The following is a 13,188-nucleotide window of genomic DNA, read 5'->3' on the forward strand; positions in this document are numbered from 1 at the left end:
TGCATTGTTTGGTCAGGTCTCCAGGGGGTGCCATCTGCGGTACTGTTTTATTCTCACCAGTCCAGAGCTGAAACCTAACTGAGGTTAAGGTGTTAACTTTGTTATATCGAATGCTAACTCATTGTCTGAGGTTTAGTTATTATATCCTAGTCATGGTTGATAGACCTGAGACTTTCTTCTTTCATGAAGCTTTATTCTTAAGTGTATTTGGTGTTGACCAGAGCCCAATACTTTAAGGGCTTAATGATTAAAAGAAGTGGACATACAGTGCAAGCACAGGTAGGAGAGTCTGGGAAAAGAATGCAAGTGAGTTATAGTTCTGTCAGGATAAGCAAAGCAAACTTGGATTAAAGCAGTATGCATGCTAAAGAAATGAAGCTCATGTATGTTTACACCTTGTGGACTGTTTTAAGTAGAAATCAATGAAACATATATCCAGTTAAGGGAATATGTGTATAAAGGCAGACATGTTATAAGTACAGAGAAAGACACATTAGGGAAGATAAATTAAGTGTGTTTGGCAAATGACAGGAACTTGTTTTTAAGAATTTATAAAGGGAAGTTTACATAGATCTGAGCTGATATTAGTACTATCATAAATTTTAGATTTTTATTTGATAATGTAGAAAATGGATGGTACCTGCTTCCAGGCAGCAGAATTTCTAGCACGTAATGATTAACTGGATGGATATGCATTAATGGAAAGTAAAATTGAAGTGAAGTTTTCTTGAAGGTTGCCTGGGTTATATGTGATGCTAATAACAGAAATAGAGAACAGTAATGAGGGCAGATTTCAATTGCAGAACTGGAAAAACAAAGATCAATATAGAACATCACAAATAGATCTGGGAAATAAAATAATTTAAATCAAACATATAAATTGAGTAAAATCACACATTAAGACTTGCCTGTGTTTTAATTGACTGAGGTCCTTTAATTACGAACACATTTTGTGATATCAAGTTTATTTACGAAGTGATATAGGAATAAAAAAAAGCAGAATGAAGCCTTGATTAGATGTTGATCTCAGGAGCTATATGACCATCTACTGTTTCCATCTTATTCTATTTTGCTAATTATAATAGAATAAGAGCAGCTTTTAAAATTCTAGTTCTGGAAGAAGTTTAAAAAACATAAAAATTGTACAGATGAACTCCCATATTATTTAATTAATTTTTTCCCTATCATTTATAAAGGTCCAGATTACTTACTGAAGGATTCAGGGTATGCTCTCCAACCCCTGGGTTGCTAATCTTATCAAAAAGTGATTTAAAAACTATCTTATTTTCTTGTAGAAAACATCACAGTATGTGGTGATAAGGTACAGAAAATCTTTAGCTTTAAGAGAATTCAGAAATCCTATCTACCCTCTCAGGATCCCTTAGGCAGTTTTTCAATCCTTTTCCCAGGTTTTATAACGTTGATGCATTTACTAAAAGACCCAGGTTAAAAATGGATCAATCTCTTTAGAGATTGAAAACCCAAAAAAGAAAACTTGGAAGAACCTAAATCATAAACAAAAGCAACAGTATATGAAGTTACTTTATTTAAATACTTTTTAAGATAATATTTGCAAAATGCACTAGTAAGCCAAATCAAAGTGTTCAATCTATAAAATTTGTAAGCTATAAAGAAGTCTTATGATGTGCATGATAGCATCAAGAAAATGTCTTTCCCAAAATTGTTGGGCTTTTGCATGTACCTATGCAAAAATGAAAAACAAAATATAAAAAAAAAGCTATGAATTATCAAATATACAACTCAACAGTAAAAATAAAACCCAAAAAACAAAAACAAAAACAAAACGTAATAACCCTATTTAAAAATGGACAAGAGACTTAAACAGACATTTGTCCAAGGAAGACCAACAGGTACATGAAAAGGTGCTCAATATCACTAATCATCAGAAAAATGCAAATCAAAACCATAAAGAACTATCACGTCATATCTATTAAGTTATTATCAAAAAACAAGAGACGAATGTTAGCCAGGATGTGGAGAAACTGGAAGATTTGTACACTGTTGATGGGAATGCAAACTGGTGTAGCCACTATGGAGAACAATATGGGGATTCCTAAAAAAATTAAAATAGAACTACCTTATGCTCAAGGAATCAATCCTACTTCTGGGTGTATATCCAAAAGAATTAAAATCAGGATCTTGAAGAAATATTAGCATTCTCATGTTTATTGCAGCACTATTGACAATAGCCAAGATGTGGAAAGAACCTAAAGGTTCATCAGTGGATGAATGGATAAAAATAATGTGGTATACATGTAATTGAATATTATTGATCCTGAAAGAGAAGGAAATCCTACCATTTGCTACAACATGGATGAAACTTAAAAGCATTATGCCAAGTGAAATAAGCCCGTGACAGAAGGACAGATACTGCATGATTCCTCTTATATGAGGTATCTAAAATAGGCAAATTCATTGAATCTAAGAGTGGGATGATAATTCCCAGGAGCTGGGTAACCAGCAGGGGGAAGTGAGGAGTTGCAAATTAAAGGGCATAAAATCTTAGTACGCAAGATAAGTTCCAGAGATCTGCTTTATAACATTGTACCTATAGTCAACAGTACGATATTGTACACTTAAAACTGTGTTAAAAGGGAAGATTTCATGTTAAGTGTTCTAACCAAATAAAATCATTTTTAAAAAAGGAGTTACCAAATAAATATCCCTGCTTCACCATAAGTAACATGCATGGTGTACACTCTTTTAAAGTGGTTAGATTTTTGAGCTATTTAAATATTTTAAAAAATACGTTAGACTAGGCCAAAATATGCAGTAATACTAACACTGATAACTGAAATATATACAGCGGGTAAATAGTATAAAACATTTTTTTTAGCTCTATGCTTATCAACATTTTTTTCAATTCATGCCCTCCTTAGTAAAATATAGAAACCTTGTTACTTACCTGAATTTTTTATTCTAAAACAATTGTTTCTTTAGAATTCCCTAAATATTGTTTTTCTTTGAATCAAACATTCCTTTCTGAATCTTTTTCCCTCTTGAGAGATTAGGATATAACTCTGTAGGAGATGGTCTTCTCACAGAGGAACTTCACCAATTTAATTGATGGAATAGTAAGTTAATTAAGGAAAGGCTATAAGGTTAATACGCAAAATTCAATGGTATTTCTATGTGCCAGCAATAACAAATGAAAATGAAATATAATTATTTAAAAAACAATTACAAACATAAAATACTTAGGAAACATTTAATAAAGGATATGCAATATACCTACAAAAGAAATATAAAATATTAGTGAGATAATTTGAAAAAGATCCAATATGCTCATTGATTAGAGGATTCAATATGTTTGAGATGTGCATCTCCATCAAATTCATTTAAGGATACAAACAAAATGCCATCAATATGCCAGCAGCTTTATGTGGGTATTTGTGAACATGTGTGTATCTGTGTGCATGTGCTTGTACACATCTGAAAATTCACATGCTAATTAAAAATGTATTTGAAAATGCAAAGGACATACAATAGCCACGCCATATTTTTGGGGGTGGGGAAAGACAAAGATGGAGAATTTAAACTACTGACTTCAAGACAGAGAATAATTAAAATAAGATTAAAAGTTCAGAATATAGAGTCAAGAAACATACCCACGCATACATAGTCATTTGATCTTGAACAAGACAACGATGTAATTAAATCTTTAAATCTATTATCTATATATCTATCTGTGGATAGATAAATAATGCTGTATCAATAAATAATGCTTAACAAGTAGGTATATTTCTATCTTGACCCTTGCCTAACACCATATTGAAAAACAAAACTAAACAAAAAAAACAACTTGTAATAAATTATAGACCTAAAGGCAAAAACTAAAAACACTAAACTTGTATAAGAAAACAGAGAAAAAAAAAGCAAAAAACAAAATCTTGGTAACCTTTGGATTGACAAAGTTTTCTTAAATAACACACATACATGCACACCCCATAAAAAGAAAGTGGATAAATTTGATTACAGTGAAATTTAATTATCCTACTCATGTAACACTATAAAGCCAAAACACTGGAAGCCACAGAGTGAGAGAATATATTCACAATTCATATATAGAACAAAAGAGTTTCAAACGTAACATATAAAGAGCTCTAATAACTCAATAATAAAATCAACAAGCCCTCAGATGTGTAAAAAAGACTTGAAACGACATTTCATAAAAGATTTATGAATATCCAATAAGTTCATTGAATGAAGCTTCACTTAATTAGTAATAAGAGAAGTGCAAATTAAAAATATTTTGAAATATCACTAAACACCTGCCTCAATTTACAACTGACAATATCAAGTACTGGTGAGGAAGTGGAACAAATAAGACTCTCACATATGCAGCTCAGAGTGTAAAATTGTACAAGCACATTGGAAATTAAGTCAGGTAGATGCTGCAAAGTCAAAACACACTTAACTATGAACCAGCAATTCCACTTTTAGTTATTTTCCCAAGAGAAATGAAACATTGTCCACACAGATATTTTACATGAATTTCACTGAAGCTGTATCTGTAATAACCCTTAGCTAGGGATAGAAATGTCCATTATCAGCAAGGTATTGAAAGAACACCAGAATCTCTCATCACTTATCAAAATATCAAAAACATCATTCTAGATAAAATGTGGTTAGATGGTTTCCTAAGGCAGAGAGTGGTGGGGAAAACAAATGCAAAGTGGTACAATGGAGCTTTCTGGAATGATGGAATTGTTATAAATCTCAAGTGGAGTGGTTATGCAAACATTTACATTTGTCAAAACTCATCGTATTATACTTGTATGATTAAAAAGTGTGCTTTTGGTAGGTGTGAAACATATTGATACAAACACTAGAGAAATATGAATTAAGTGCTGTATAAGTTTGGAATGAGGACATCTTGTAACTATGAGTTAAACTCTAGATACAAAAAGAAAAGAATTGGTAATTTTGACTTCATGAAACTGAAAAAAAATACATGGCAGACTAGAGCATCATGAGCAAAGTAAATAAGAACTGGAGAAAAATAAATTACTAATGGCCAATACCTTTCTGTCTACTATCATCTACCTATCTGTCTATTATCTATCTATCATCTATCTATCTATCTATCTATCTATCTATCTATCTATCTATCTATCTATCTATCTATCTATCTATCTATCTTTCCATGCTTCACCCCCTGTCTCTCATCTGCTTACATAAAGATAAAAATGTTATGTAAATGTTATCAGTGTGTTCAGAAGTAAATATAAGTGAAATGCACCTTGATTACATGAAAGATGCTCAACTTTATTTAAAAAGAAAATAATTTCGAATTGAACTATGCAGAGATACAACTTCTCATCTATCATGTTGGCAGAAGTCCCAGACTATGAAAACATATCCATGTTGCTATGGGGAGTAGACACCCTAACAGATTTCTGTGAGGAATGCAAGATTGGCAACACCTATGGAATTGAATTTGGGAATATCTAGCAAAGTTACCTATACATTTATGCTTTGATACAGTGACATACAGGAACCTTGTCCCATAGACATACTCACAAAGACATGGAGAGACTTGCACAGAGCTCTTTACTGTAGATTTTCTGTGCTAGCAACAGACTAATAATAACCTAAATTCACCAATAAGGAACAGTGTGAATACAGCGGTATCCAAACGCTATGAGATAATCTCAAGGATCTATTTTAGGATGGAAAAAGAAAAGAAGGAAGGAAGGAAGGAAGGGAGGAAGGGAGGAAGGGAGGAAGGAAGGAAGGAAGGAAGGAAGGAAGGAAGGAAGGAAGGAAGGAAGGAAGGAAGGAAAGAAGGTAGGAAGGAAGGAAGGAAAGAAGGAGAAAAGCAGAAAAATTCTGTATCATGAATTATTATTGCTTATATTTCAAAATGTAAGAGACAATGAAAAAACATTTTAAAAATGGTTACTTACATGAGGAAGGGGAAAATAGGGTGCAGAAGCCAGAGAGGGGCTATATGTTTCTAAATAAATCTTCACTGTGAATTTGACTTTATTACCTGTAAATAAATATATATGAATACATAAAATTGCATAGACTATTATAAGATTCTAAAGTCAAATATAGACGTAAAAATTAAGATGTATGTATCCAAAGTTATTTTTTTTAATTAAAAGCAAAGCGAAATAAATCATCATGTGTATCAATATGGTAGATTAGTCTCAGAAAATAATATTTCAAATATTTTAAGATACAATAATTTGTACATTTCCTAATAAGAAATATTTTAAGGACAAATAACTGAAAAAAAGCATTATTTTCTTCTTCTTTTGCAAACGTCTGCTCAGCTATTTTATACCTTTTGCATTTCCAAGTATATTTTTGAATTATCGCATGTGCACATGCACACACACACAAACATGGGATCTTGATGGCATTTCATTTTATCTTCACCTTTCACTGTATCAATGCCTTCTTCCATAAGTAATTTCAAAATGTTTAATTATTTAAAAATTATAAACTGTTTTCATAATCTTAAATTTGTCATAAAATTAATATGTTTAATGTACCATTTTCATAATTAGAGAAATAGATACAAATAAAATCAAACAAATTAAATATAAAACCCTGTATTCCTAAATACAATTTAGAAACATAAGTATGAATTCAGGGTATATTTTCTCTAAAATCAACAAAAAATAGCAGCAAAGACCACCCATAAACCAGATTGTGGTATCTGAATACTCTTTCCAATAACAGATACAAATATCTATGGAAAAATGGCTGATTCCAGGAATGTAGAAAAACATGCAAGATGAGCCTGTGACACGGTGAATCAGAATGCAAGACAGCTATCAGAAACTACTGGGGTTGTATCCTTTGGACCCAGGAATCAATGTAAAGAAACTACTACTGGCCAAAATGGTAATATTGGGTAAACAATGGAAATAATAGTCTTGGACTTAAGTCCGATCAAAAACATTTAAATCTAAATAGATTGCAGACCAACACTAAACAAAAACAAAAACAAAACTAATTTGTGGCTTTCCTGAAAATTAGTAAATATACAATAATAATCATTTATTTACCCTACTTATATTGAATAAATTTACCTCAGGGCATTAAAACAATTAAGAAAGAAATGTTTCTTTTTAAGCAAAAAATTTCTATAAGAAATAATTTAAGTAATACATCACAATTTTACACGTCCCAGCAAAATAATAAAAAGACAAACAACATGGTTTATTTACCAGCAACCAAAAAAAAAAAAGTACAAGGAATACAAAAACGTTGGGAGTAAAAAATGACATCAGAAGATAATTAAATGTATAGCAATCATATAAAATGATAGTTCTTGTTTAGGTCCTTATTCAAACAATCCACTTTTTGACAGCCAGGAAAGCTTGAATTCTTGCTGATATTTGCAGATAGTAAGTAATTATTTTTAGTTTTCTTTAAAGATATGATTATAGAATCACCTTTATGTTAAAAAAAAAATAATCTTTTAGAGATAAATACTGAACTATTCACAGTTGAAATGAAATTGAACACTGGGCTCTACTTAAACATAATACCATGCCAGGGAGGACTAGGAATGGGAAAGGAACAGTGACATAATTACTGAAACTAGATGATGTGTGTATTGGAATGGGGAACTCTACTGTATCCTCTCTATATTTGTATGTATTTGAAATTTTCCATAATATTCCTTAAAGCATTCTCTCTCCTGTAGAATACAATAAACTGTCCTCCGTAATTCCCCACTGTACATACAGATAGGGATGTAGGTCAAATATTCTAGTTTTCTATAACATGTAAATAGGTTTCTCATGAATGATTTTATAAAATCTAATTTTAGCATTATTTATATTTTGAGGCAGTATTGAAGTTTTTACAAAGAATGTAGTGAGTGTACTAGAAGAAACAAGTGCTTCTTTTTTGGCTGGGTACAGTGAACTTTATTGATGGTGCATGACAAGGTATTGCTCCTTCAGCCCCTCTCCTTCTTCATGGAGTCTGGAATGGAAACTGGAGTTCAGAAGATTCTCAGTGTGTTGGGGAATCATTCGGGAAAAGGACTCCCCAGTAGCTGAGGACCTTTCTTCCCCTTGCTGGGGCTGGTGGTCCAGCAGGCTCTTACTCCTTGGAGGTCATATGGACCATGAGGTCCACCACCCTGTTGTAGCCAAACACATTGTCATACCATAAATGAGTTTGACAAAGTGGTCATTGAAGGCAATGCCAGCCCCAGCATCAAAGGTGGAAGAGTAGGTGTCACTGTTAAAGTCACAGGAAATGACCTGGTCCTCAGTATAGCCCAGGATGCCATTGAGGGGGCCCTCTGATGCCTGCTTCACCACTTTCTTGATGTCATTGTATTTGACAGCTTTCTTCAGACAGCAGGTCAGATCCACAACCGACATGCTGAGGGTAGGGATATGGAGGGCCATACCAGTGAGCTTCCCATTCAGCTCAGGGATGACCTTGCCCACAGCCTTAGCAGGGCCAATAGAAGCAGGGATGATGTTCTGGGAAGCCCCTCAGCCATCACTCCTACGCCAAAGCTTCCCAGAAGGACCACCCATGGTCTTCTGGGTAGCAGTGATGGCATGGACTGTGGTCATGAGTCCCTCCACAATAAAAAAATTGTCATGGATGACCTTGGCAGGGGGCAAGCAGTTGGTGGTACAGGAGGCATTGCAGACAATCTTGAGGGACTTGTCATACTTCTCATACTTCTCATGGTTCACACCCATCACAAACATGGGGGCATCCACAGAAGGGGCAGAAATGATGACCCTCTTGGCTCCACTCTCTTGGCTTCAAGTGAGCCCCTGCCTTCTCCAAAGTAGTAAAGACACCAGTGGACTCCACAACTTACTCAGTACCAGCATCACCCCATTTGATGTTGGCAGGGTCTCACTCCTGCAAGATGGTAGTGGGCTTTCCATTGATGACAAGCTTCTCATTCTCAGCCTTGACTGTGCCTTTGAACTTGCCATGGGTGGAATCACAGTGGAACATATAGGCCATGTAGTTCAGGTCAATGAAGTGGTCATTGATGATGGCAACATCCACTTTGCCAGAGTTAAAAGCAGCCCTGGTGACCAGGTATCCAATACAGCCAAATGTGCTCACTCTGACCTTTACCGTCATGTGTCAGGGTCATGCTGGCACTTTACAGGAAGACACAGCTATCTGTCGAATGGAAGGAGCAGAGAGCCAGGGACAAGTTCTTTGAATTCAGACAGATCTGGATTTGAATTATGGCTCTAATACTTACTCTCTAGGTGATTGATTTTGTATAATTTACATAATCCCCAAGCATCTGTGTGTCATCTGTATAACAAAGGTATAATAAGTGAAATGCTGTATTTATTTTAGCAAGATTTCCTATCCTGACTTTACATCTGGTTTCAGAAAAATCTGAGAACATGTTTGCCTTGGTTTGGGTTGCTCTACCAAAATATCATAAACTGAGTGGCTTGAGCAAGATGTTTATTTCTCACAGTTCTGGGAAGTCCATTATCAAGGTGTTGATTTTGTTCTTGGTGAATGTCCTCTTACTAGATTGCAGATGGTCACCTTCTCCTGTATCTTCACAGGGTAGAGAATGGAAGCTCTGATATATCCCCCTTCATTACTTCATCTAAACCTAATTACTTCGCAAAAGCACTGCATCCTATATCATCACACGGGGGGAAAGGGCTTCAACATATTAATGTTAGAGGAGCACAGACATTTAGTCCATAACAATATGGAAGATGGGATGGTAGTGCATCAAACAGCAATTTATTTACAATGAAGAATTTGGAACTTCTGATGACAGAACATATCCTTTGGGGAGAAAAAATCCAACATGTCAGTATGATTGATTAGGAAGACTGGTTATTATGAAGGAGATGGGATTTGTGGTTCAGAGGACAGTGAGAGTATGTTGAGATGTCTACACCTCCACAATTCACTGGGCAAATGTCTAAGTAATAGCATGATCACAGAAAGAGCTGTTTTAACTTGAAATACTCTCTGACTTTGAAGCACAAGAAGTACTCTTTTGGGACCCACTTTATGAAACTATAACACTAAATAAGCAGAGAGGAAATTCTTTCCACTTCAAAATAAGATAGCTGGCAATTTGATACCTTGAGGATATTGATGCAACTATAAAGGGTGAAAGGGGCTGCTAAATTGATCTCATGGTTTAGTAATTTATTTCACTAAAAATTTTATTTTTTGCATCTGTTATATGTGTTATATTTCCAGGCACAGTGGTGATTTAGGCAGGAAAGAAATATGAAGATAAAACCAGACTTCAAACCTCAGAAGCTTACTACTAAATTTGTTATTTTAAAATATCATATCAAAACTTGAGAAGCATTCCTTTTAATGTCAAGAATAGACAAGGATAATATTGTACTGAAGTTACTGGCCAATGCAATTAGGAAAATAAATTAATATAATGAATAAACATTGAAAAAAAGATAGCTATTTTCAATAAGTTTGTATGCCTAATATTCTGAAAATATGTGCAAAAATATCAGTAAAATAAGTAAGATAATTTTGTGAGGTGGCTAGCTATAAAATTAACGAAGATAGCAGCTTTTGTGCTTAGAAACAATAATGAGAAGTTGTGGTGGATGGAAGAAAAGACAATTTAAAGTACCTAGGGATAAATTTAAGAAGAAAAGTGAAAAATCTCTATGAAGAAAACTGTAAAATAGTAATGAGGAACACGAAAAAATAATCATAGAAACAGGATGGTTTGGAAAGGGAGAAAAAGCTTCATGCATATGACTATACATTTGACTATTGTATTACTTAGGATTCTCCAGAGAAAGAAAAGCAATAGAATGTATACATATATAGGAGGAGATTTATTATAAGGAACTGGATCATGTGATTATGAAGACTGGAGAGTCCAAAATATGCAGTGTGAGCCAGCAGCCTGGAGAGCCAGAACAAAGGATGGTGTGCGTGAAGCCCAAACAGTCTTCTGGAGAATTCCCTCTGTCTTCAGGAGGTTTGTTTTTTGTTCCATCTACTGTGATGTTTCCCCAAAAATAAGATGGGCCTTATACCATATTTCCCCAAAAATAAGTGGGTCTTATGTTAATTTTTGCTCCAAATGATGCATTAGGGCATATTTTCAGGGGGTGTCTTATTTTTTCATGTACAACAATCTGCATTTATTCAAATACGGTCATGTCGTCTTCTTCTGGAACATTGTCAAAACATACTAAATTCGTCTGTCTGGCTGACGATCCTAACTGGGGCTTATTTTTTGGGAAACACAGTAAGACTGGATGAGGCCCATTCACCCTAGGGAGGGCAGTCTGGTTTACTCAAAATTTGCTGATTAAAATGCAAATGTCATCAATAATGCAAATGTCATCAACCCTTCAAGTTTACAGATAAAATTAACCATCATAAATAGTCTCTCTTTTTTGTGAATAGTTATTTTTTCCAGCTTATTTGAGATATAATCAACATTAACATTATGTAAGCGTACGTGTAAAATGTGTTGGTTTAACACATTTATTCATTGTAAAGTGATTATGACTGTAGCATTATCCAACATCTCCATCAACTCATACAATTGCCATTTCTTTTGTTGTGGTGAGAACATTTGGAATCTTCTCTCTTAGCGACTTTCAAGTAGATAATACAGTATTGTTAACTATAATCACCATGCTGTAGATTAGATCCCTTGAATGTATTGAGCTTGTAACAGGAAGTTTAGACCCTTGACCAACATCTCCCCTTTTCCCCAGCCCTCACCCCCCTGGCAACTAACATTTTAGTCTCTGCTTCTGGAGTTCAGGTTTAATTCTTAAAAAAGCTTGTTTACCAACATACCTTATATAGCAAACATCAGTAAATCTTGTTTAATAACTGTTACATTAGTTCTTTAAAAGATGGAAACAAGAGTATATGATGTGATATAATCTTTTGAAAAATAAGATGAAAGTGGAACTTATTGGACAAGTATCGTAGGAAAGTTATTTATAAAAGAAGAGGCTTTCACTGCCTTATCCCTTCACTTATTCTTACCTGAAATGCAGATGAGACGCTGGTAGTAAAGCAGCTATTGTGTAACCATGAGGTAACAAGATGGAGGAAATAAGCCCCATTTCCAAGATAACAGAGCAGAAATTTTGACACTACCATGTCACTGACCACATTCTCAAGCCACCATATCAGCCCCAGATTTAATATTTTTCAGTTCTCCTTACATGAACATTAAAATTGATTTAGACAAGTTCATTTGTTAGATTTTCTGTTACACTCAGTTTTATTCATAATTAATATAGAAAAATTTGTTCTTATTTTATTTAGTAAGCACAATTGTCATCAGTTTCCCCTCTACCTTCTCATCCAGGTTGTCCCTTGGGATACTGTAGTTCAATCTAAGTCATTCATCACGTTTCTTTGGTAAATCAGGAAAAGACTTCACAGAGTTTGTTCCCCTGAATGTTCAAGGCATACCTAGACTTATTTCAGTAGTATCCCTTTGAGAAAAGATTCATAAAATCATATAAACATTTTTACATTTTATAACACAAATATTTCTCTATCTCTTTTTCAGAGTCTGAAATGATATCTATCATTTTCATCTGTTCTCCTGTAGAAATGTATTCTTGGCTATAATTCACGTAAACTATAGATATTTGTACTTGGAGATGAATGTGACTTTATGTGATTTTTTTTTTTTTCTACAATGAACACATATTCAAAGAAAGTAATCTTTTTTTTTTTTTTTAAGGGGGGTTCATAAATATATTTCCTGCAGCTTAAGGAATACATGGGAGCCATACAGAGAAGCAGAGAAATTAAAGTATTGCACATTTCCCAACAAAAGAAATAATAAAAATTAGTTATGAACAGACACATTGTCTCTTTCCTGTTAATTTTCCATGTTCAAATCCAGTTAGAAATGCGTTGCCCACTTTTTTTTTATTCCTTACTTTCATCCAGACAATAACTAATGTCCTAATATGCCATAAAGAAAGACTGCTGTCCTGTATATTTTTTTGAAGGATAAAAGCTGAAAAAAGGGTGTAAAAATGATTTGTTTACTTTGGTCCGAGGTAAAATTGCTTTAATTTTTCCAGCTGCATCGCAGCAGTAACTTAAAAGCCTGAGCATGTCTCCCAGTATCATTAAAACTAAACTGGAATTAAGACACAGCCCACTCAATCCATATCATAAAGCAGTCAAGGGAATGCTGAT

General features: G+C 34.1%; 1 pseudogene; it reads right to left on the bottom strand.

The window, feature by feature from the left end:
• Positions 1-8,094: 8,094 nt before the first annotated feature.
• LOC109447396 (glyceraldehyde-3-phosphate dehydrogenase pseudogene) lies at positions 8,095-9,006 on the bottom strand (annotated as a pseudogene).
• Between the last annotated feature and the right edge of the window lie 4,182 nt (positions 9,007-13,188).

The sequence above is a fragment of the Rhinolophus sinicus genome, chromosome 15 (genome assembly GCF_057876585.1).
Source record: "Rhinolophus sinicus isolate RSI-liver-muscle chromosome 15, RSI-T2T, whole genome shotgun sequence".
In the NCBI taxonomy this organism is placed as follows: domain Eukaryota; kingdom Metazoa; phylum Chordata; class Mammalia; order Chiroptera; family Rhinolophidae; genus Rhinolophus; species Rhinolophus sinicus.